This window comes from Sebastes umbrosus, chromosome 12 (genome assembly GCF_015220745.1).
Source record: "Sebastes umbrosus isolate fSebUmb1 chromosome 12, fSebUmb1.pri, whole genome shotgun sequence".
NCBI classification, from domain to species: Eukaryota; Metazoa; Chordata; class Actinopteri; order Perciformes; family Sebastidae; genus Sebastes; species Sebastes umbrosus.
In genome coordinates this window covers 32,115,037-32,141,911 of record NC_051280.1, presented here as the reverse complement: position 1 = coordinate 32,141,911, position 26,875 = coordinate 32,115,037, and the positions used below count along the sequence as shown (strand labels likewise).

Genomic DNA, 26,875 nt, shown 5'->3' with positions numbered 1-26,875 from the left:
TACTTTACTTTCACATTAAAGGCTTTGTTAGTTATCTTACTTTCTTTTTCTTTCCCACACATTATTTCCATCGTTACAAAGGCGCTCTTCAGTGGCCGAGCCTCGCCCAAACTGACAGAAGTTCAATTTAAATTCTCATCAGGAGTTTTTTCTCAAAGATAAGACGCTGCAGGTCACACTGAACTGCGGGGAAATCTATATAAGACCTGTGGCTTTTGATGTTAACGGTTTGAAACTTTCTCTCAAGGTAAGGAGTGATATCGCTTCAATGAACGGTTGGAACAAGCAGGAAAAGATAAATATCTAAAAACTGAGTCACACGGTGGAAAAAAAACTATATTCATCTAATTATTCAAGGTTACCTGAGGGCACATTTAGGAGGCAGTTTAAGGGGATTTATTACAGGAGACTCAATGGACTTTTTTGGGTTGCATGTACTGTAAAGGTTGTACAAATTGCAGGGAAGTATAAGATTTAAATTTTTCGAGCCTCACTTTTGAGATACTTCAAAATTCAAGTAAAAAAAACAAAAGTCAAAATTTTGACATAATAAGCCAAAGTTATTGATATTAAGTCAAATGTATGACTTTTTAAGTCAGAATAATGACCTTTCACAACAAAACTATGAGATACTAGTAATAATTATCATAGGAAGTCATAATTATGAGAATTACGTTAAACTTCACTTGACTTAAAAGATACGACTCGAAGTTATGAATTTTAAATATCAAAAGAATGAGATTTTCATTTTTCAAGTCAGAATTTTGGATATTTTGTCACATTCATGACTTTTTATTAGGAATTAAGTCCAGATTTTAAATCAAAATTTTGACATAGTAAGCCAAAGTTATCGATATTAAGTCAAATGTATGACTTTTTAAAGTCAGAATTAATCATTAATTCCAATTCTATTCCTATTTTGGGGATGCATTTTTCATTAAGTGTGGACGTTTTGTGGACGTACTTCTGCTTCTTTACACTAACAGGAAGGGGAAATGTTGAGGTGTTGTTATTTATAGGTCGCTATGCAATGGTTTTACTGGTCCGGCCCACTTGACATCAGACTGGACTGTACGTGGCCCATGAACTAAAGTTTGACACTCCTGTTTTACGCCTATTAGTTTTAACAAAGTAATACCTTATTTCTGTGATTCCAATGTAAACCATCACATGTAGAGACTATCCGACCCCGCAGGTCGTCTGTGCAAGCAGCTTATTACGTCCTATATTTACGTTTATTGTTGGGCTGCAACCTCTGGTGGCCGTAGCAAAAGAGATGTGGTGGACGGGTCAAACAAGCACAGGACTTTCTACCAGGTTGACCATGTGATCGTCACCTTGCAGGTCGTCACCCTCGAGAGGAGAGGCTCGCAGCTTTTTATACTTTGATTTTGGTAACGAACGCAATGTCCATGTGCTGTTTACTCCATCCTGCTCCCATGCATTCACACAGGAAGCTGTTTCTGTTGGTTTCCACTAGTTGAACCAGCAACCCCTTTGTTCAGCAGAGTGCCTTTTAACCTAAAAGCTCCAGTCTGACTGGCAGGTTTAGTGGCAATAACAACTCCTAATGACCAGTAGAGAAAAAGGTCAAGACCGATGGTGTTAAATGTCCAATCAAATCTGAAATAATGACGACAAACTGTAACCGTGCATTGTGTTTGTGGACGTTGGCTGTCAGCCTCGTTCTTCTTTCACAGACAAACTCAGAGTTTTAAACAAACAAAGAGAGTTTCATTTGAAGAAGAAGAAGCCGCCAAGCCGTCGTCTCAGTTTGCTTTCTTGCCTCGTTGTTTGGTTTATGTGATTTCCACCGTTTACTCTGGACGCCGGCCAGAGGATTTCCATAACTCTTGTGTTTCTTTCCTGTCCGGGTTGTCATGAACTTGATGAACCTCGATATGACAGCTTTGGTTTAGAAAGCCTAGAAACCGTCACATCCTCTTAATATGAAGCTGAAACAACTCTAATGAGCTCTGTTTGATTCATGTCCTTCTGATATATTGTAGTTAGTTCTGAGTTGATTTTAAAAAAAGGGGAAGCGATATATTTTACTTGCGTCCACATTATCAAAACAGAAGAGCAGCTCATAAAAAAGCACTTAAGAATTTATTTACCTCTTTATGAAAATGATGTGCATGTTCCCAAATGGTCTCTCCTAAAATAGCAGCGACGTCCTCAGAGGACTTCCATCCTCTGGGAGATCACTGAGGGTCTCTGGGAGTAGAAAGTGGAGCATGTCCACATGAAAGAGAACATTTCCTCCTGGAAACACCATCATTACACTTAATTATTTCAAGATCGAGTTTTCCACGAGGAAAAAGGAAAAACAAATCCCTGAATTGTATTATACATCTATAGTCTTTTATTCTAGGAGTTTTATACTGGATAAACCTATGAATCATAACTTAAATAATTAATATGCTGTTTGGGTAGTCAACAGAAGAGGATTGTTTTTGAGATGATCAATCTTGGCTCACAGGAGGTCTCTTTATTTAGCTTTATTATGGTTTACTTATTATTATATCTTTATTGTTTACTTACTATTTATTATATCTTGTTCTGTTATTTACAGATGCCTCTTGTTGTTTGCACTGTCCCCCTTTGCTGCTATAACACTGCAAACATTCTGAAATTCTGCAAAAAAAAGTCTAAAAAATGTCAGAAAACAAATTCAGAAAAAAGTCTGAAAAACGTTAAAAAAAAAAAAAAAGTCTGAGAAATGTTCGAAAAACAATTCTGAAAAATGTTTGAAAAAAAAAAGTCTGAAAAATAACCGGAAAAAAATTCTGAAAAATAACCGAAAAAAAATCTGGAAAATTTATGAAAAATTTGGAAAAAAAAAAAAATTGGAAAAACGTTTGAAAAAAAAAGTCTGAAAAATGTTAGAAAAAACATTTCTGAAAAATAACCTAAAAAAAAAATTCTGAAAAATTTATGAAAAATAACCGAAAAAAAAAGAATTCTGAAAAATGTCCGGGAAAAACAAAATCTGACAAATATATGAAAAATAACCGAAATAAAAGTCTGAAAAATGTCCCAAAAAGTTTCCAAATAGTTTATGTCAACACATTATCACTCCCAACTCGTCAAATACCGACGCTTTGGACGTGTCAGAGTTTAATATATGCTCGTTACAGGGATAGTGTCTTTTCAAAATAAACTTCCGTCTTCACAGGAAGTTTAGGTTTAGGCAACCAGCCGACCAGCTGGAGCACAGCCAATAGGAACCCTCTCTCTCTCTCTGAAACGACCTGTGATTGGTCAAAGTCTAGATGTTTTAAAGTCTGAAAACAGAGCCGTGAGGAGGTGCAGAAGTCTAGTTATCTCTCAGAACACTTGAATTACAATATGCTAAAAGGTTATTATGGAATTTATATACTGCCTACTGCAGCTTTTAATAATAGGCTTTTTTCATTGAAGACATTTTGACTTATCATAGGACAAGCATGGATGTTACTAATTAAAGCCACACCCAGGCCTCTAAACCAATCTGAAGCACATCTTTAATCGTCAGGTTATGAAATCATTCAAACGTAACCGTACTGTATCTCTCATGGGTCGCTCTGTGGAGCCGATGAGGTAATTGTGACATTTTTTAAATGTCCCACTAACAGGACCTGAGAGGGACGCTCAGACGTGTCCTGCCTCACATGAAAATGTCATCACTAAGTGTTGATATTTTGAGTAATTACTTCAAAAGGGCAAGTGCAGCTACAACTCTAAACTATACGAGCCCTCCCCTTATATTATGCAACAGAGAGACACCAGCTCTATTTTTGTATTTGTTCGTTGCGTGCTCGGTACTTTTATCACACCACGCCGCAGAGGGATGAACCAATTATCTTAAAATACTGGAAAAGAGCTAAGAAACTCAGTTATTGATTATCATTGTAACAGGAACCACAAACACATTTGCAGACTTTTTATGTAATATTATATGATTGTTTTTTATCAGCTGTTGTATTTTTGTTGCTGATTGTCTGGATTCCCGTCAGACACACATGCTAGCAATCTTAGGTTCAGATACTTTAGATGTTTTATTATTCTTTGTAGGCTGTTGTTGAGATTATAATCATGAAAAAAGCGGTCTGAACTAAAGGAACATGCATCCCTGCAGGCCATCAAAGGTTGAGGGTTCAGCTGGGTTGAGCAAGGCAGTATATTACAGTAAAGGATAGGGGTTTTAATGCCAGTGTGGGCAGAGCTCAGCGGTATTTCTGCTGATGCAATAAGGTCAGAAGTTGACATAAGTCATCACTTCCTGATTTAACAAAGCAGAACAGGAAGAAGAAGAAGAAGAAGAAGAAGAAGAAGAAGAAGAAGAAGAAGAAGAAGAAGGTGTTAAACTGGCTGATAAAACTTTTGTTTGTTTACTAATTCTGTGACCGAATAATTCCTCATTTAAATGATCATTTTGCCAACTGTAGACTAGTATTTTTATATTTATATGTTTGGTTCATATTGTGCAAGTCTGGAATACCAACAATGCAAAGCAGACGACTGCTCCGGAGCCCATGACCCCTATAGGGACCCCCGAAAGTCCCAATATCAACTGACATTAGGGCCTTAAAGGTCCCATATTGTAAAAAGTGAGATTTTCTTTTCACTTTTATATTATAAAACAGGTTTAAGTGCTATATAAATACTGTTAAACTATCAAAACGCATCAATATACGGAGAAGTACACACACAACCCACATTCAGAAATTGTGCGTTTGAAACAAGCTGTCTGGATTTCTGTCCATCTATGATGTCACAAATATACAACATTTAGACCATTACACGGTTTTAAATGTAAATATTCTAAATGTGTCCCTGTTTATTTCCTATTGCAGTGTATGTGAATGACATCAGCTGACAGGAAGTAAACATGGACCCCAAGCTGTTGCCTAGCAACGCAATTCTGTTTCAATTCCATTGAAATGCACTAAAACGGAGCGTTTCAGACAGAGGGTAAATACAGGTATATTCAGGCAGACAGTATGAGGAAAATAAAGATTTTTTTGGAACATTTTTTTACAACATGTAAACATGTTCTATTAGAAACACAAAATACAAGTATGAACCTGAAAATGAGCACGATATGACACCTTTAATGTGGGTCCTGCTCTTGAACAACTTCCCACACCGGGGCCGTGATGAATGAACGACAAAGAAATATAATTTTCATGTGACATATGATCCCGCGATTCTTGCGTAATCTTGTGAAATCGCGAGAATCCAGCTGCTGTACCGAGGTTAGCTTTGAGGTGGGTTACAGTGCAAATTAAAGTGTTTCGTTAAATTACCAAACGCAAACCTGGAGCCACGTAACATTTCAACAAAAGGATACTGGAACATGTTTAATTCCCTCAAAGTGACGTATTGATAAAATCTAATTTTGGTATCTGTATCAAAAAATGTGGTGGCAGGCGCTACCGATGGGTTTAATTAGCTCTATGCTAAGAGCACCCAGCAACAAGCTTTTGCTGTTTAAGCGAGGAGACGACCAGAGGGAGATAATAAAGTTGAAGACACACAAACACACAGAGACCATGCAGACAAATAGATGTGCCACCTTGGGCTGAGCACAGAGAGACGACATTTGTTCCGGTTGGTTTGCTCGGCCTGTCAGAGTGACAAAGAGTCTGATGAGATTCTTCAGTTTCACTGCGTCCGGAGGTCGACAGGAGAGAGGAACTGGTTGTGTGTGTGTGTGTGTGTGTGTGTGTGTGTGTGTGTGTGCCGATAACAGCTTCCTCTACACACTGTGACTCATATTAACGGGGACACCAGATAGATATACGAATAGAGGAATTTAATGGGTGAATAAACAAGCAAACAAACTCAGAATGATCAACACTTTTAAATCAGACGGTAGCTTTAGCATCCCGATGATCAGGTGCTCTTCAGGTCAGGATTATTGAAGCCCTTCAGATTCTCTGTTGACTTTGGAAATGTGATCCTGCTCTTGGGCTGGCTGGTACGTTAACTGGAACTAAAAGCTGGAGGCTATATGCTTGATTGGTTGATACCCAGTTTTAAAGCAGCATTAATTGATTTTTTTTGGCCCCTTGGGGCGACAAGCTGAAAACTCAACATTGGACATATTACCACCTTATAAAGTTGATATGGCAAACTTGTCAGCACAATTTACTAGCCTATTTACACATCTAGCAAACACGGAGCAACATTAGCATTAATTTGGAGTCGTGTTTGTGTCCACTTGAGGACTTTAACCCAATATTCTCTCTCTTTTAGCTCCGGTTTTGGTCTCCACCGACTCCTGAGAAAAATATCTAACAAAACCACTTAGTTATGTTTAGGGAAAAACTACATGGTTGGGCTTCAAACTACTACGTTTGTAAAGTGAAAATGAAACTGAACTTTGTGAACACGGGACATAAACGGCTCGGGACACGAACAGCGTTCTCCTGGATGAAAACCTTGTGTTTGTTGGACCCATCCACCTCCCCTCCCGCCCGCCCTATGTGTGTTTACATTGTAGTTACTTGAAAGCCTGTTGCGTCTTATACAGGCGCTAAAATGTGCCTTGTACATTGGCATCACACGCCTATAGGGGTGTGACAAAGCTTTGGTATTTTACGCCCTGGGAATGAGAACAGGCTGGTCATGCAGCCTAACTAAAGCAATGAGGTGAAAGATGCTAAAAAGCTTTGTAATGCTGGGGGGAACTGTGGTCAGGTGATGATTTTCTGTAAGTTTATCACTACAAGCAACACATTTGATTTATTATAAATATAAAATGTTGCTCAGTGCAGCTTTAAAAATGTCCTTTTCAAGAGAAAATAAATGTGCAGAAAACCGATATGTTAACAACTCCCGACTGACCTCACCATGAACCGTATCAGAAATCAACAATTCATCACCCACGCTGTAACTCCATTACATATCAGTGACTATTGAACCAAATACTGTGTGAAGACAACGATAATTGAAGCGATGCCTGCTGTCTTTTCCTTCGAGTGCACAGCTCTGGATGCTGCCAACCCTGCGAATGTTTTCAGTCTGGCAACTCGCCCCTCCGTCTACTAAATCGTGCGATGCACTGCAGTCCACTCAGTCTGTCAAAGGCGCTCTGAATCCTCTCAATTAGGAGAGCTTGCAAAGTGTAGCCAAAACACCCCGGTGTTTTCATACCAGTGAATCTGCCAGAGCAGTTTATTTATAATACCCATTTATTAATATTGTCTCTTGGTTTCAAAGGGGAACCGAACACAAGCTGAAGTGCTAAACCCCGAAGGGTATTAACTGATGCTGCTTCAGAGAACTGCAAATATTACCTATACATCAGTTTTGAAGAAATAAAGGTAGTTATTTTATATTCACCGTTTGTTTGGCATGCATATGGGCAGCGCTGGACTTAATTTGCCATAATTTATGCTATAAATGTAGTCATTTTGTACTAAAAGGATACAAAAAGCCATCCTTTTCCATCCCGACTGTAACGTGTCGAGTATGAAAATAGGAAATGGCTAAGGCTAATGAATAGCAGTCTGTACTTGCATTTGGATGCAAATTAGTGGCTAGTGTGGCTGCAGCATATCAATGACTATGTGTTCTTTTTACATAAAATATTCATTTAAACAGTCCTTCTCAGCTGAGTGAAGGACTACACTTGAAAAAGCAATGAAAATGCATCTAATTATGGAAGAATGAATGCATAACTCTGTGCTCCTATAGAATTGGACACAGACAACTTTGAAGCAGTATAGTAATTATTGCATTTGTAAGATAATTTAGTCCTTTTGTAAGTCCTTAATTATGAAAAAACACTTAATGTACATAATCGTGAACCAGAAAATATAAAGAGCACCACGTAGGGAGGAGGTCGTGGTGGATGGGTGGGTCAAAAAATACCAGACTTTCACCCAGGAGACCAGCGTTCTTGTCCCGTGTGAAACCAGAAGTCAACGTTGATTTATTTGTCACATAATTTGAAGCCAAACCATGATCTTTTCCTAAACCTATCAGCAGTTTTGTTGCCTAAACCTAAGGAAGTTGTTTCCTGTGAAGACGGAAGTTTATTTTGAAAGTTGGGATGCACCGATACCCGATACCGGTGCGGGCGAGACGCGGGGCCAAGATCCCACCTCAGCCGGCACGCGCCGGCCCTCACTTTCATTGCGCTGCGGGGTTTTGCTTGCACCCTCTGACTCGAGCGTGCGTTAGACTCCTTGGTCTGTGTTTCAAGACGGGTCGGGTGGGTTGCAGACATCGACGCAGACCCCTGGCGCCTTTTACGTGAACCGAGCTCTGCCCTGGGGGCACCACGCGGTTTGGGGCACACTGAGGACAGTCTGCGCCCCAGTCAACAGTCGCACCGTGAGTAGGGGCCCCGTCCCTCCTCCCTGGCTGGGAGAGAGGGCGCAGCGAGCAATTTGTCCACGGCCCTGCAAAGCCGCGAGCCTTTCCAAGCCGACCTACAGCTGGTCGCGGCGCACCGCCTCGTATGCGGGACTCCCCAGCCTGCCGTGTGTCGCTCACACCCTCCAGCTGGCTGTTAACGAGGGTCTTTTGGCACAGAGAAGTACCCATATCGGTACTCAAATATATACCGGTACTCATATAAGTACTCATACTTATACTCGGTCTGAAGAAAAGGGGTATCGGTGCATCCCTATTTTGAATAGATCGAAAAACAAACGAAAGAAGAGGATGACTTTTCGTAAGATATCACACGGACCGTTGTATGAGGATACATTGACATAAAAGGGACCAATCACATCTTTGACGAGATCTTGTGAGACCACAACCTTGTGCAAACTTCCAAACCGTTTGGTTAAGTTTTGTTTGGTTTATGGTACAAAAAAGCAATACATGCTTATATACTCAGATCAGCACCTGGAACAGTACTTGGAAGCTACATTTCTATAATCTCATAATACCTGAACAACACCCAAGTTTGTAATGATTTCCGTGTGTTTCCTGGTAACCTTGCATATTTCACAACACTTATATGTAAATCAGTTGTAAGTAAATCGTTCTCACTTCCTGTTGGATCATCGCCTGCTCACTCCCTGTTGTACAGAAAACCGTCTACACCCACACAATGACCAGCATTGTGTCAGTGTTGTGTCTTGTGTCAGACAGAAATTCAGTATGTGTCATGGATCAGCTGTGTTCTGTGTTGTCTTTGTTAACGTTAAATGTTTGAAGGCTTTCAGCTAACATAATGTAACCTCTGGTAGACATATTGGAGGCCCTCCATCTTGGGTAGAGGCGGGTAAGAATGAGCCTGATTGTCTGAACTACACAGTTCTCAACAGATAGGAAGTACTTGGTTTTACGTATCTGTGCTGTTCCGCTACTGATCGATTTTGTGTTTTCATATTTGCAGTTTGTTAGCTAGCCAGCGTTGTCAGCTGACCATTAAGTGCCTGATATAAACGGACTTGGACTGCTAGATGGACAGAGGATGCAGACATGGATGCAGTTCTGTAATACTACATTGGGCGCCATCTATGTTCATAGATGTGTTGCATCACATGTGCACCTGGCACACTCGTAGGTGCATGCAGTCCAGGCATACATTTTGATTGATTCCCTGAATGGGCATCCCAGCAAACATGAGCACACTCTTAAGAAAGGTCCGTAAAAATACGGGCCAATGTACGGTATTATTGAGTTTTACCCTTACTTTTAAATACACATTGCATTGTGGGAACAAGAACCTCAGCTAGCGCGAAAGTTGGAAGAGGCAGAGACCATCACACACGGCAAAGTTTAGTGGTAAAAAAAATCAACACTTAATGTCTAACCAACATTATTTATGTTCAGGACTTAACGTGAGCTCCGTATCGTTTTAGTTGGAAAGCTGTTTTGTCGTTTAGTTCAGCTGTTTATGTCGACCGTTAACGTTACCAGATACACCAGGAATATTTTGCTGACTCACTTTGAGACTAACTCAAGTTTGATATCGTAATTTACGTTTCACCAATGCTCATATTTTAGACTTGAGTGGACGTCAGGTAGAGTTAGCCCCAGGTTTAGCTTCAGGTGGTCCGCAAACACCGACAGGTAACATGCAAATGCTAGCTTTAGCGTCTGTTTCCCTCGAGAATGTAAAGGTTGGGCCTGCTATTTGGCTCGGTATGGAGGATATACTGTAAGTCAACAGAAATTTAAAATTTTAGGGTTGAAGAAAATGTCCGTAAACTTAATGGAAAATGTCCTGACATTATCTCTTTTTGTGCAGGTGACAAAATGTAATTGAACTTTAATGGATATAAAACTATATGTGCAGTTATACAGTCCTCCCATATGATGTGAATGTGCAAAAATACCTGTGAATATTGGGCCCGTATAGGCTTAAATACCGAGACGGTGTCTGATTCAGTGACATTGTCAGGAAGCTTGTCGGGTCATTTGCATTCAGGCGATAATAAATCAGGAGTGCTAAAAGCAAACATCTTCCAAGCTAACTGCGGTGTTTTGTTATCGTGTCACGGTGTAATAGAGCGGCTACAAGGGCATGAGGACGTGAATTAGTGCCTGCGGTGTGTTGGTGGAATATCAACGACTAAACTCATTCGTCTCGTCTAATGTGAAGTCCATTTTCTCCTCAGTTTGTCCGAGCAGAACATGCTCTCTAATTATTTTTCAGGACGCGTGGTGGAATATCAATGATGACGTTAATTTGAACCTAGTTTGATTTTCATCCTTCGCCCAGCGGGATGAGAAAGTCCCTTTGTTTAACCTCCATGTGGAAAGCTGTTGCTCGATGGTCCTTCACTGAGGGCCTTACAGCAGCGTCTGCCATCCTCTCTGATCAGTCCACACGGCAGCCATTTTGAGCAGGGAGTGCACACTGTACATGTAAGATGAGCTGCAATAAAGTGCACATCATGAACCACAAATCAAAATGGACCCTGAGTCGGAGTCGGAGACGGCGCAGGGTGGATGTATTAGTCCTCTCTTGTCATCTCAAAGGGACTCGTCTCAAACTGTTGTGACAGCCGGCTCTATCTTCCACTCCATCACAGGCTCCTGCCAATATTCCTTCCTCCCAACACACACCACCGCCGCCGCCGCCGCCGCCGCCCGGCCTCAGATACACGCTGTTAAGACAGGAGACTTCAAGAGCTGTCAAGTACTCGGTTTGCGTGCTTTCAAAGGAATCGTGATCTCGTCTCTGCATCTTTCCTCGCAGGCACTGCTGAATTTAAATGAGGAGGCCCACCCGCCTGGCAAGCTGGGTGGGTTTATTTTTTGTCGTTTTTTGACTCAAAACTGGAAAAAAAAACAGTCATATAATTGGATTACTTGTTCACCTTTGACCTACAACCTATGGAAACAACCTGATGCACCTGCGGCGTGGTCATTATGCAAACTGGGCGTCCCGGACAGACAAAACACCTCATGAATAACTGGAAGCGTGCTGCCATTTTATGGCCCGATTAAATAATTAATCAATTTGAATGCGCTTCACCGTGGAGGTTTTCACAGTGAGTCTATTAATTCAAACAATAGACTATATTAAATCTGATTTAAATAAGCCATGGTGCGCTGTGTCGTAACCACTGTTTGCAGTATTGTGGACCGTGTTATGAAGAGGACTTTGTGTTCTCAGCTGTGTTTGCATGTTATCAATAATGTACATCAGCTTTGTTATTTGCATTATTTGAATACCTTCCCTTTTGTATCTGGTTTTAAGCACACATAGAGAACAAGAGAATACCTGGAGGGCCTGAACAGGTGCTCAGGGTCGGTACAGAGACACCGCACGGTTGTGGAGTAGTTGAGCAGATGTGAAGCATACACATAAAGGAGTTACAGAAATCTGATCATAAAAACGGAAAAAGAAAAGTTAATTGTAATATTTTAGTCACCCAAAAATGTCGTATTCAGTGTTTGGTTGCACTTAGCTCCACCCTCTCGTGTCATTTCTGGTTGCAAAATACCAAGATGTCGACGGCTCAGAAACCAAGATGGCAACAGCCCAAAAACCAACATGGCAACAGCCAAAAACCAACATGGTAGTAGCCAAAGTCCAACATAGCAACGGCCAAAAAAACAAGATGGCAACAGCCCAAAAACCAAGATGGTGACGGCCCAAAAACCAACATGGCAGTAGCCAAAAACCAAGATGACCACGGCCCAAATGCCAAACTCAAGGCTTCAAAACGGCAGTCCATAAACCAATGGGTGACGTCACTACGTCCACTTCTTATATACAGTCTACGGACATTTCGTATGAAATATTAAATAATAAAATCTATAATGTGTGTGCTGTTGTTGTACTTGCAGTCTTTGTTGCCATTACATGTTAGGACAATCAAAATGTTATGAATATCAATAAGTAGAAGATTGCATTTCTCCAACATGAGCTGCATGCTGCAATTAATAAAGTTATGCTGATGTTCAACGTATATTCTCATACAACATTACACTTACATGTGAGATTTATGTTTCTGTGTTAAGATCCTGTTGTTAGCTATCATCTCATGGATCATGCATAATATAAGAAAGATTTCCAAAGTTTTTATTGGTTGTTATTTCTATTTTTCACCTTTCAGAAAATGCAGCAGTTTATGAAAATTTTGCTGAACAATAAAAATTAAAACTCCAATTGAATTATTTGGATTCAACTTTTTTCAGACATTGTACCATCTGAGTGATTAAGATGAACCTTCACAGACACAACAAACAGGACCAAGAGAAGTGGAACTCTTTTCTCGCGGTGCATCAGCGTGCAGCTCTGGGCTCTGTAGGTTAGCGTTAATTGATGTCAGAATAGCTCCTGATTGGTTTGAGATCTGCTGTGTTTGTGTTCAGCCTGCGTTCCCAAAAGAGGTAATCACATTTACATCTGACATTTATCTGACACAGTTACCCAGAAGAGCTTACAGCGAAAGCAACAGCACAAACATCTCCTTCCCTTTTATCACTTCTGTTCTGCATTTTGATTTCCTGATAGCTGTCTGCATTCGGTTGTCCTCAATTTCTGTTACATGACACGTACCAGAAGGAACTACAATACAACTGTGAACTACATTTCCCATGTGTGTACGTGCATGACAAAGCACAGGTGTGCTCTGCTTGATGTCATTATTAGCTCTGGGGGCAAACATTTGCCACAACGAGGATTTAGTGGCTGAAAGCTTGACTTTATCATTAAACACTTGGATACTGGATTATGAGCTGTTATGTTCTCCAGTGAAGGGAAGATAAAGTCAGTTCTTTAATCACCAACAGTGAGGAGGAACCTGCCAATATTACTTTAACCTTGAAATGATCAAAGCCTTTTAAGAAATGAGAAACCAGGAGCCAGACAGAGATTATGTTTCTGTGATGGGGTACGATATGGGAGTGGGGATATGTCTAATTACTGCTTATCTGCTCTTTGTCCAACTCCAGTGAGAGTGATACAAATGCTACAGAGGTAGATATAATCTGCACACGTCACACAAGGATAGAGGCTCCATTTTGGCTACCAAAACCACCCGGGTATTGTTTCAGAGAAGAATATTTATTTTTCTCTTTGTCTCGCTTTCAGCTTCGGCTTCGGAGGGTTCTATCTCTTGTGTCAATCAATAGCACTGCAGCTTTGAGCCCACCGCTAGCAGCTCAGCCGTCCCACACCATCCTCCTTTCCATCTGTCTGCACGGATCCCCGAGGCCCCCCCGGCTTCCACCCCGGAGCCAGACATGGTCCGGCATCAATCAATATCTCTGCAGGGCTGCGCCCGGTGAGCAGAGCGGCTTTCTCAGAACGGATCAGAGCCAATGTGACATTTCTGAGAAAGTTCTGGGAATGAAGCGAGCAGCTCTGATGGGAAATCATGGCTTTTAAGAGACCATCATTAGTGTCTTTTATCATGTTTTAGCTCATTAACTGCACATATTTGACATGACTGTCATTAGTTCTCATTAGCTTCTTACTTTTCAGGCAGCAATTGTTTTCCACTTATTGAAATACAGAATAGAAGTCATGTTTCAGAGACGATATTTACTGAGATTGATGATCAAGTACAGTAAACAGCATCTCACTTATGGGGGTGTCTGGAGCTCAATGGGTAGAGTGGTCGTCCTTTAACCATTGGCTATAAGGTTGGCGGTTTGATCCCCAGCTCCTACTGTCCGCATGTCCAAGTGTCCTTGAGCGAGACACTGAATCCCAGGTTGCTCCCCGGGCCCTTAAATACTTAGGATGGGTTAAATGCAGGACAAATTTCACGTATGTACCTGTATGTTTGTATGTATGTCAAATTTATATTACGAATATAATGAAGTTTTATTTCTTACCAAAGATACTTTTTCATTGCATAGTAATGGAGGAGGACTGTTGAAATCTCATTCCAGTCACCAGAAAAAATGTTTTGGCATTTGACATTTCTCTGAACCTCGGATACGTTGAATGTTGATGTTTCTAAACCAAAAATATGTTTCATTAATACGTTCCATATCAGCTTCGTATCACGCTTGAAGAAACACGCAATGCCGCGTGGTTAACATTGTGAAATGACTTGGTTATGGTTAGAAAAAAGATTATTTTTTGTGTTCAAATAATGATGTAACAACATAACAATGCGACAAAACCACTTCGTTAGGTTTAGGAAAGAACTACATGGTTGGGCGGCTTAAAGCTACTATGTTTGTACAGTGAAAATGACACTGAACGTTGTGAACACCGGACACGAACAGCAGTCTCCTAGAAGAAAGCCTTGTGTTTGATGGACCCATCCACCTTAATGTGCAGGCAAATATTCTGAATATGACAATGGCCAAAAACTAAGATGGTGATGGCCAAAAACTAAGATGATGATGGCCAAAAACCAAGATGGTGACTGCCAAAAACCCAAGATGGCAGTAGCCAGAAACTAAGATGGTGACTGCCAAAAACCAAGATGGCAACGGCCAAAAACCAACATGGTGACTGCCCAAAAACCAAGATGGCGACAGCCAAAAACCAACATGGTGACTGCCCAAAAACCAACATGGCGACGGCCAAAAACCAAGATGGCGACGGCCAAAAACCAACATGGCAACGGCCAAAAACCAACATGGTGACTGCCCAAAAACCAACATGGCAACGGCCAAAAACCAACATGGCAACGGCCAAAAACCAAGATGGTGACAGCCCAAAAAACAACATGGCGACGGCCCAAAAACCAACATGGCGACAGCCCAAAAAACAACATGGCGACGGCCCAAAAACCAAGATGGCGACGGCCAAAAACCAACATGGCAACAGCCCAAAAACCAAAATGGCAACAGCCCAAAAACCAACATTGGACACGAACAGCGGTCTCCAGGATGAAAGCCTTGTGTTTGTTGGACCCATCCACCTTAACGTGTACACAAATATTTCCGAATATGACAATATTCTGAATTTGATAAGGGTCATGTAAACAGATTATTCTGTTAGGATATTCTGAATTAAGCCTTATTCTGAGTGGAGCATTTTCAGATTAAGATATGTGGGTTATGCTGATATTATTCAGGTCTTAGGAGCATTCTTTGGACATGTATACAGCACATTCAGTATGTGCGTCTTAGTTTTCGACATACGGCCTCTTGCCTGCCTGAACACAAACCAACTAGCCAACAGTTTGCAGAGATGCATGCCCAAAAAAAAAGCCCACATTTGTGGTTGGAAGGAGAACCACACCTACTTTTAAACATTATGAAAGACTTGGATATCAACAGATGTTTGGATCACAATGCCAACCTTTTCAAGAAGGTGGTTGAAGTTATGAAAGAGGGAGGTTGAGGTTGCCACCGGTTACGTTAATCAGAGTATGCACGGCTGCATGTAAACAGTAATATTAGTGGAATATTCATTTTCATTAGCCATGTAAACGGCTTGGTAACAATATTATCTTTTTCATAATAAGGGCAAAAAAACAGAATATTTTGTGCATGTAAACACAGTCAATGTCGTCAGGTGGTCGGCTTAATATATTTATGTGTTCGTTCCTGGTCAATCAGAACAGGGTACACAAGCTTTCGAGGCTCTCCGGCCGTCTGAGTCAGGTAATAACTCCATGACTGCTTTCTGGGGACTTTTCTGCGATGTTTACGATCCGCTTTACCAGCTCCATCCCAGTGCACAGGAAAACATAAAGCACCGGCACTGGAATCATCTTTAATATCGTTCCATAAATCTGACGAGATTCCCCTCAGACGTTTTAAAGGAGGCGGCGAGCTCACCAGCATGAGACCAACGGTCTTATCAACTGCTGCTGCCCACGCAGACCAACCATGCAGCGCTCACACTTCCCTCTTTCAGAATAGCAGTTAGTTCCTTTTACCTGAATATACATCCTGCTCAGATTCTACACTTTCTATCGCTGATATTTATTACTTATATTTGATCTCATTCGTGCCTTATTTATTGGTTCGCAACCTGGGGGTCGAGACCCCTACAAGGTTGCAAGATGATTATCAGGATGGGAAATGTAGAAAAAAAATAACATTCAATGTGTTAAAGCTGTACAGTTTTACCTGGCTTTGGATCTTTGATCCCGCCTCAAAAAATGTTGTTTGATTTTGTGGGATTTTAGCGGTTTTAGTCACAAGTAAAAACATGCGTCCTCTCTTTATTTCTTATACTAGGACTGTCAAAGTTAACGCGATAATAACGCATTAACACAAATTAATTTTAACACCACTAATTTCTTTAACACATTAACGCAACTTGGGATTTTTAGGTTGTAACAGGCTCAGATACTGGTATCATATGAAACAAGAAGAAACCCATGAATCCATCGGTACCAACCATGTCATACTAACTTTTAGCGAAGGAGGCTAAATAACGCTCTAAATTTACGCTAAATTTTGGCGAGGAAAAACTTGCATGGCCGTTTTTCAAAGGGATCCCTTGACCTCTGACCTCCAGATATGTGAATGTAAATGGGTTCTATTGTGTTGTTTATGATTTTCAATAATAAATATATACATACGTTTGCATAAAGCAGCATATTTGTCCACTCCCATGTTGATAAGAGTATTAAATACTTGACAAATCTCCCTTTAAGGTACATTTTGAACAGATAAAAAGTGTGCGATTAATCCAGTTAACTGTTTTAATCGATTGACAGACATATTTCTTTCTTTTTCTATAACTACAGGAAGCAACCCCTTAATTCTTACTTTGTTCTTAAGTGTCAACACAAGACACAAACTTCCTCTGCTGCCAAAATTGTCTCCCCTGGAGGGATGACAGGTCACCAGAAGTGTCTAATAAATGAACTGCACGTGAGTCAGGTGACTTTGGTTTCCGACCTCCTGCCTGGTTTCCAGCAGAGCTCAACTGAAGAAAGGAAACTTCAAAATGGCACCAGAAAGGAGCACTCAGCTTCGACTCCACAGACGCAGCAGTAAGAGGAGGCTTCAGGCTGAGATCCAACAACACAACAGCAAACATATCTGCTGCAAACTCAGACATCCACCCCAGCCTTGTTTTTCCTCCATTCGTCTGTCTGGCTGTCTCGGCTAAACTGGCCCTCTCAGCGTCGCATCTAAATGACCCCTGTCACCAGCGCGTCGGCAGCCGGCGGCCAGACGCCGGCGGAGCAAAATTGGACGTGGCGGGCGTCCGCTGTCTCCAGCCACAACAGTGAGACAGTGAGAGGGAGAGAGAGAGAGGGCAGCCCTGCAGTCAGCGACGCTGGGTGGCAGGCCAGACGAGGAGACGGGACAAAGTCGACTCTAAACTCCAGCTAACCCCGAAAAAGAGCCACAGGGGGGTGAGAGCCAAGACACACATCACCCAGCACCATGCAGGCAGAGCGGACTCGCTGAGGACACGGGGCACACAGTCTAGACGGGTCTAATTGGTCTTTCTGGTATCAACTGGGTTATAGCTGAGCAAGGAGCAGAATGAGATATATGCAACGGCAAGCTTTTATGGGTTCAAGTTTAAGCACCAAATACTCTATAGAGACAATAATTGATGAACAGATGTTCATCAGATAAAATAAAAGTTTAATTTCATTTTCATTGCTTTTATTAAATATAATAAATGTCATCATTTATGATTATATTGAACTAAATGTTGTTAAATTTATTTAAAATTAAGTTGTATGCATTTTTTTATTATTTCATAATTATAGATGCTTATTAATTCCACATTTATTCATCTTATTTAAAAATAAGAAATATTTTAATTTAAATACATGTATATTTTATATATAATATATTATTTTATATATTATTTTATTTAATCATTTATATATAAAAAATAATATGTATTGTCTTTATTTATGTGATAATTAATATGAACATATTTATTAATAATATAATTTATACTATTTTTATAGTTTATATTATATATTTTACTATATTTAATAATGTATACAATATACTATACTATATATACTTAATTAATTTCATTTTAAATTAAATAAATTGAAATAAAAGATTTGTTTTTATAAATATATTTTAAATAATTAATTTAGTTTATTATGTAAACAAAATGAAAATAGATAAATAAAATACAAATATAAAAACATTAAAAATAATTTATTCAACATTAATTTTAATCTTAAAAAATATTCTAAAGGATTAATACAGTATTTTTTTAAATATAACTACAAAAAAATTAATTAAACTTCTGCTTCTAAGGAATCAGTTGTAGTCGAATATTGAAAAATGCAACAATACAACATTGAATAATACAATAAAGCTTTTGTAAAATCGACCCCTTACTGTTACCATGCATGTAGCAAACTATCAGCCTCCTCACAGTCTAATGTGGCACACACACACACACACACAGACACACACAGACACACACACACACATCGCTGAGTGTTTCAGACAAGCCCTTGATCACGTCTCGCACTTGAGGAAAAAAAACCAAAAAAAAACCCGGTGAGAGATATTCTTGTAATTTCCTCCTCGTCGCCGGCCTCTCTCTCTCGTTGATGGGAGCTGACAGAACTGGGACTGCAACACAAGCGCGAGGAGGCCAAAGCACCTACGAGTCTAATCTCTGTTGTACCATCTCATTATTTTCAGACTCTCTGAAACAGTCTCGGGACTGTTTAAGATTCACGTACTGTGAAAGAGCAGCGCCCGTAACGTTTTCAGGACTCCTTGGCAGCCCTTAAAGATGTACGCGGAAAGGTAACGACAGAGAGGATGATGGGAGATGCTGATCGTTGCTGACGGCTGCGGAGCTCAAACATATTCATTGTGACTGCTGAGTAGAATAATAGAATAATATTTGTCCAGTTTTTCTAGCTCCATTATCATGCCGAGCAGACCGTTGTCCACTGTCCTCCAATTTGAACCGAAATATTTGTTGAAAATGCTAAATTTACATATAACATAATATTTCATTACTGGCTTACGGAGCTTTCAACTGAGAGTTTTCAACTGTCCGGCCCTCAGCTTTACTGTTCCGGTTCACTCTAACGGCTCACATAGCGTCGTTTTCAGAGAAAAAGCCGTAAAAACACACTGTACACTACCCTGCTCAGCAGCAAACAGTTGGTGGAGACCAAAACCAGAGCTAAAAGAGAGTGAATATTGGACTTACATTCATCAGGTGGACACAAACACAACTCCTAAAGAATGATCATTTTGCTTAAGTTCACCATATCAACTTAAAGGGTGATGATATGTCAGTGTTGTGTTGTTTCCGCTATAAAGTCATTTGGCAGATGATTAAACGAATCCGCGTGAGGCTGAAATATTGTTTCTTCCAATCACCTTACACTACTGATCATTAAAGGTGCAATGTGTCATGTCAAACATGTCAAAGATGTCTATGTATTGTGTTGCAGAGATATCTAGTGAAATGAGCATGCTAACCAGCTAGCCCCGGCCCGTCCTGTCTTGTAATACCTCTTCAATACCTCGAGAGGCGATACCGAGTCTCTGTGGCGTACAGTCGGCCCTCAGTCCGACATGAAGAAGTAGAGCTGCAGCGAGGGGCTGGTCAGTCACGCTGGCGGTAGGCCTACAGGGTCCGTGTACGTTTACATAGTTTGTTTACTGGATTAAATCCAAAGTGGCAGAATTGTCCTCTCGTCCACCAGGAGACTACTTCGCCAGGAGGAGAGGGTGAGCGGCAACTCCAGGAGACGGACCTTCAGTTTGCAGTTAGCTCGAATTCAGCCAGCGCAAACTGGGTCTGATCCTGGTGCTGGAGTTTCTACTGGCTGAATTCAAGTGTCTGTGGCCGCTAACTGGAGGTCCGTCTCCCAGAGTTGCCGCACGCTCTACTCTAGGGATGTCACGAGAACCATTACTTCGGTACTACTCTCTACAGTAGCGGAGGTACCGTACGATGCCTGCAGGGTCTTAAATTAACACCCGCCAAGCATCAAATGCGGCTGCTTCCGTCCTCTGCTCTCTGTGTCGGAGCCATGCAGCAGCGAGATCCAGAGATGCAGAGATCCTTTATGTTTGAGAAGAGGATTCACTCGTGGGTTTCATGAGTGAATTTCTATCTCTTGTTGCTCATTGCTAAATCTCTAAAAACAAAAGTTGTGTTTTTTTTTTTTTATTGAACTCTGGACTCTGTATTTCCGGTGAATGTTATTGGGACTTGCATTTGATTATCCACTTTGATCCACTTTGTTTGAACCGATCCAACAGCATCCAATCAAGTTTCAGGAGAAAACCATGAAGAAGAACTAACGTTCCGTTACTGAGCTCCAGTTGGATCCAGTGACTCTGCTGTTAAAAATGATGTTACATCTGGTGAAGAGCGCATACGGCTTGTTTAGGACTCCAGACCTGAGTTGGGACTTGAGTCACAGACTTGAGACTTACTTGTGACCTGCAAAACAATGACTTGGTCCCACCTCTGGTAGCCTTTACCCGGTGAAATGTCAACATGTCAGTGAATTTAAACTACTTAAACTACTTTACGGTGGTATCGGATTTGGTATCGAGAATCGTGGAAATTCAATGGTATTTGTATCGACTACTAGATTTCTGGTATCGTGACATCCCTACTCTACTCCCAGCGAAGTAGTCTCCTGGTTGCGGAGAGGACGAAAACAACGAAAATACGAGTCATTTCTCGTTACTGCCACTTTGGATTTAATCCAATTAAAAAAAGGAAGGTGGACCGTAAAGCCCCCGGTTAGCGGCACAGTAAACATGCAGATGAAGTATGGTTGAATTTGTACGTATTCTTGCTCTGCCGTTAGTAAGTAGTTGGCTATTTGTTAATAACTGATGACTGTACATTTCAGATTGTATGGACCGAGTAGTAGGCGTGAAATGCTGACCCCTATTTGTTCGGAGCATGTGGGGTAGGGGTCAGGTATTACACTTTGTTATGGAAATAAATGCATTCAGTGTTCATGAAGCAGATTGCCTGCTGAAACAAGATGGCTGCTGCCCACCTCACTGGTAAAGGAACATGTTCAGCAGCCAGCAGATATGACTGTGAACTCTCACTGAGGTTCACGCTGATCTATAATTCACACTGCATATTTGCAGGGGGACATTCCAGCAGTTAATAATTGATCCTTGCACACAATATCCGAAATACCTCCATTGAAGCCAAGACTTGTGAAATCACGAGACAGGAATGCCACGTATCTCATGGTTTAGTCAGGATTGACTGCTCTGTACCTGCTGGGTACATTTCACACGGTAAACAAGCCTGAAGCCAGTGAGACAAAACTCCCCTTTCCTTCAGAGCCAGGAGTTATTATTTAACCAAACCACAAGCAATAACTCTGTAACAAAATGTTCCTGTTTTTGTGAGCTGAAAAAGCCTCAACAATACTCCAACACTTCCTCTTACATAGCAATTACTCTGCAGTAAGAGGTGCCTGTTTTCAGTCTGAAATGAAATTGTTTGCCTATTGAAATCTCAAACTATAAAAATGTTATCACTGTCTGCTCTGCTTGTAGGAGATTCGTCTCCTCCACTGATAAGAGGACAGGTCGGTGGAGAGAAGTATGGCCGGATTGTGCCTTTTATCTATCGCCAAATCATTTTCCAATCCACAAGGACGACTGAGTGAGTGAGTGGATTTGGGATTCAGCAGAGAGCGAGCCGAGATTGCCGAGTTCATTCCCGCCCCGCCGGGGTACATATCAGATAACGTTGTCGCTTTCGGTTTGAGCTGTAATTTCCTGAAAGACGAGGTGCGATGTGACAGATGGCGCTCATGGTGAAAGAGCTGCCGAAGGACGAGGACATGTTGCACCGCCGTCAAACCTCCGGCGGGACGAGGAGCGGGCAGGAGGGGTCGGCCGCCACTTCCACTTTTATTTTTCATGCACTTTTGACTGTAAGACACATCAAACCCCGGGTCAAAGACATGAGTTTAGCATTTGTAAAATCATGTTAGTGCTAATGTTGAAGCAAGAGCTGGCGTCAGGTCTTTCTCTTAAGATATTTTGCAGAGAAAATGTCCGTTTATTACTCTTTCTTTAATTATTTAAAAGGTACACTCTCAGACAAATTGATTCCCAGCTTTCTGTTGATGCTCATAAACATAAACTATGAGAATATTTCAGCCCAGTCGCACAGGAGTTCATGAAATAGTCACGAAATTGAATGTATTGATTCGTGTACATAGACACGAATTTCAAATTTTTTCTGTGATGGTCAGCACAAAATCAATTTGTATGTAATCCACGTGCGCCACGCGCTCCTGACATCCCCAGTGTGGACGAGGCGTAAGTCTTTCTTCAGAGCTAGTTATGTAGTATATAAAATGAGAAAGACCACCTATGGTGTGGGGGTGGGGATGCGGATGGGTCCAACAAACACAGGACTTTCAACCAGGAGATCGTTGTTCGAGACCGGTGTTTTGTTTTGCGTGTTTTACGTTAGTGATGTTTGTCATATGTTTTGTAGTGACAGTTGTCACGTGATGTTTGGCATGTTTTCCGTACGTGTTTTACTTGGTTTGCGTACTTATTTTAAGCCCAACCATGACGTTTTCCCTCAACCTAACTAAGTGGCTTTTTTTCCCCCTGCTGGTGCTGCATGTTAATACAGGCGTGTAATATTCACATCTCCGCAAGACAAAAACGTGACACTGAGCACGGTCCTGCTTGGCTAAATAACTGAGCTAACAGCTAACATACAGAGATTGCATTGATTTACAATATGATGTGCTCAAGCTCTATTCAGTAAAAATAATGGGTGAATCATAATGTTTTCATGATGTGTTCAAATGCAAAACCAGGTTGCAAACGGTAATATAGGATGTTAAAGTACATGGGATTTTTTTTGTGGTATCGAATTGGGTATTGAGAATCGTGGAATTTTCTGGTATTGACTACTAAATCTCTGGTATCGTGACATCCCTAACATAAGACATGCACACACTAACAAAATAACAAAAATGTAGCATACAGTATGCCCATTCACGCCAACCAAGGTGGGCCTCAAATGTCCTCATGTTCATGCCAAAAACACACACGCAATAAAATAAGCTTCCTCCACATTATTTCATGCTTAACGTAGAGTATACTCACAACCACTTTTAAACATACTGGTTTTAGTGCAACCGCAGCGCCCCGTGTCAGATACCGCTACATGCTGCGAGGCAGTCAGCATCTGGCCACCTATAGGCTACTGTACTTTCCTTACAGCGTGAAACACAACACAACCTGCTCCCATAATACCCGCTATATGTACTTAAACATGACACACAGCTGCCTGCACTCCAGCAATAGTTCTGACATATCATATCAGCTCATTTTGTCCGTGGTTGAATCCCAGACATCTTATTCATGTTAATAAAATGACAAGAGATAATTACATCTGCTGTTTACTTATTGTATATCAACGTGATTCAAGACTTTTCTAGAATAAAAAAGGCGTTTTTCTCCACTCTAAAGCAGCAATCGCCCTTATTCTGTCTAATTTCATGATACTGAAACTCATTTCTAGAGTGAAGCTGCACTAGGTAGTGAAGAAAATGTCACCTAATGAGAATTTTAGGACCGAAAACTGACCCAATTGTGTTAAATTGTCCACTTTCTTTGCCGCGGTATAGTGACAGTAGTAGCAGCAGCAGCAGCAGCGGTGACTCAACCTGCAGCTGCACCCATTCCCCACCTTCCTCTACACACACAAACACACAGTCGGTTGCATTAAGCGGCAGCTGCAGCCTCCCATTGTCCTGCTCCATCTCCTCCGCTGTAAGTTAACTGCATCACACACAGGCTGATGGTTTAATTAAGACGGATGAAAAGTGATCCTGTTGATCACATGATTCATTGGAGCCACAAAGAGTGCATTTGTTTTGGGTTTTTTTTTAATCGTTGACATCTCGGCGGGGAGGGAACCACAAAGACAGACAAAGAGAGGACCTCCTGAGACCTGCACGGTCCCTCTCTTTGTTTGTCTCCTTTCGGTCTGACAAAAGTATATGGACATCTCCCCTATAAGCCCTATGACCTCCTGTCCACATACTTTTTTCCAGACAGAACAGAGTCAGACAGGATATGCGACACACACACCTTGAGCAGCCGACGGCGGCGGCAGCGGTAACGGGTGAGTCATCGTCGTAACTTCTCATCAGGTCGCTGTTCTGTCTCCGTCCAGCAGGATGAATGAACGGACCGGATTTATGGGAGCCAATCAGCAGCCACACTGACAGGACACATTACTACACAGTCTCCACGTTGCCACGGTGATCTTATAACACGGCTCAGAGGGACACCATCGCTGCCAACACTTCAACGCCAATTCAACAAGAACCTGTAGAGCTTTGATTTGAGCCTACCATAGACAAAATTGGTCATGTGACCACACACACACACCACACAAGAGTCCTCCATTTTACTGACTCTGTGATGGAGAGAGGCCCATAAGACCAGCGGTGAGCACATTTAGGTTCAAAAACATCTTTTTACCACTCAAAGTGATTTTTCTTTTATATTCAAGGAGTCGTGATTCTTGTGTCTCAACAATTACAGACAAGTTCGAAAAAATCTCACACGAAGTTACAATATGAGGCTATACTGTTAGCATGACGTCAGCTCTAAACTGCTGGATGATACAAGTTTGTTTGCAAGTTGAGCTATTTATTATTATATATCAGTAGATAATAGCTTCGACTTGTTATATAATGCAATGTCAACTGCAATAGTTCAAAAACGATAAAGATTATCATATTATAGGCTAATCGACTTTTAACCTTTTCTAGGACGTGATTGGTTCACGTTTTATGGTGCGTCACCATCTGTCTTAGTTGAGCCAAGAGACCTTTTTTGTTTTTTGGAAAGTCATATTTTGAAAACTGTTTATTTTTATATCCAAATTGATCATTCCCAAAGATGCATACGTGTACATGTTTTAGTTTGAGACATATACCATTAAAAACTGGCTCAACTCACCCCGCTCTCCCCTATACTGGTGTATTAGCATTTCAGATGCAGGGACATGTAAGCAGCATTTGAATGTAGGAGCTCGTTTTAAACACGACAACGGGATGTGAAACTGTACAAATGCAGAAGTTTTATTGTATTTTTTGTATGTAAAATGTTCATGTGCATAGTAACTATCACTGTCAGATAAATATAGTGGATTAAAGAGTAGTATAGACTCAAACTTGACATCATAAACCTTCTAAATGGGCCCCTTTGAAGTCATCTTTGACCAAAGCTGTTGACCCGGCAACAGAATGGCAATGAAAAGGTCTATAGCATCAAGTGGAAATACTCAAGTAAAGTATAAGCACATGAAAATTGTACTTCAGCCGAGTACTTGCATAAACTCACAGCAGAGCACCACAGAAACAAGGCCTGTCCCTAAAGGAGTATTACATTAATATTGCATTGATGTGCACCAATAGGATTACTTTATATTGGAGGAGTTAGGTCTGCAACTAATGAAACTTTTTATTATCGATTACTCTGTAGGCTATTTCTTTGAATAATTTATTAGTTGTTTAGTCTTTAAAAGGACAGAACATAATACAAATATTCAGTTTACAACGATATGAATCAGAGAGAAGCATTAAATCCTCACATTTAAAGGGACTATATGTAACTTTTATAAAGTCCTTGTTATTAATGATACCGGTGACAGACGATTAGACTGCTGTCAGGCTATTAAATAGGAGTTATTAGTCGCTGTAAGCCCCATAGATGTGGGTCAATAGGGGACTACTACACCCACTAGTAGGTTTTATCATCTATTCACATGTTAGATCTCTGAAGGAAGGTATAAAAGAACACGACTTCGACCTCTAGCGACCGTAGTAATTATGAAAGGAGCAGAAGCGAAAGTCTTTAAGTATTTAACCCAAAACACAATGTTTTTCCATAAACTTAACCAAGTGTTTTTATGTTACCTAAACCTAAAGAAGTTGTAGTTTTATTAAACCTAAAGAAGTTGTAGTTTTATTGCCTAAACCTAAATAAGTTGTAGTTTTATTAAACCTAAAAAAGTTGTAGTTTTATTAAACCTAAAGAAGTTGTAGTTTTATTGCCTAAACCTAAATAAGTTGTAGTTTTATTAAACCTAAAAAAGTTGTAGTTATATTAAACCTAAAAAAGTTGTAGTTTTATTAAACCTAAAGAAGTTGTAGTTTTATTGCCTAAACCTAAATAAGTTGTAGTTTTATTAAACCTAAAAAAGTTGTAGTTTTATTAAACCTAGAGAAGTTGTAGTTTTATTAAACCTAAAGAATTTGTAGTTTTATTGCCTAAACCTAAAGAAGTTGTAGTTTTATTAAACCTAAAGAAGTTGTAGTTTTATTAAACCTAAAGAAATTGTAGTTTTGTTGCCTAAACCTAAAGAAGTTGTAGTTTTGTTACGTAAACCTAAAGAAGTTGTAGTTTTTTTGCCTAAACATAAGGAAGTTGTAGTTTTGTTGCCTAAACCTAAAGAAGCATTTTTGTTCGTCTTCAAAATGTGACATTTCATTCAATTTTATATGTCGGAACGTGTTGCTTTTAGGTTTCACTTTCACTTTTACAATGTAGT

At 40.5% G+C, this 26,875-nt stretch overlaps 1 protein-coding gene across 1 annotated transcript in view; it reads right to left on the bottom strand.

Moving 5' to 3' along the window:
- The window catches only part of basp1 (brain abundant, membrane attached signal protein 1), a 59,008-nt gene that overhangs the window by 30,270 nt on the left and 1,863 nt on the right, over nucleotides 1-26,875 (bottom strand). The window lies entirely within an intron of this gene.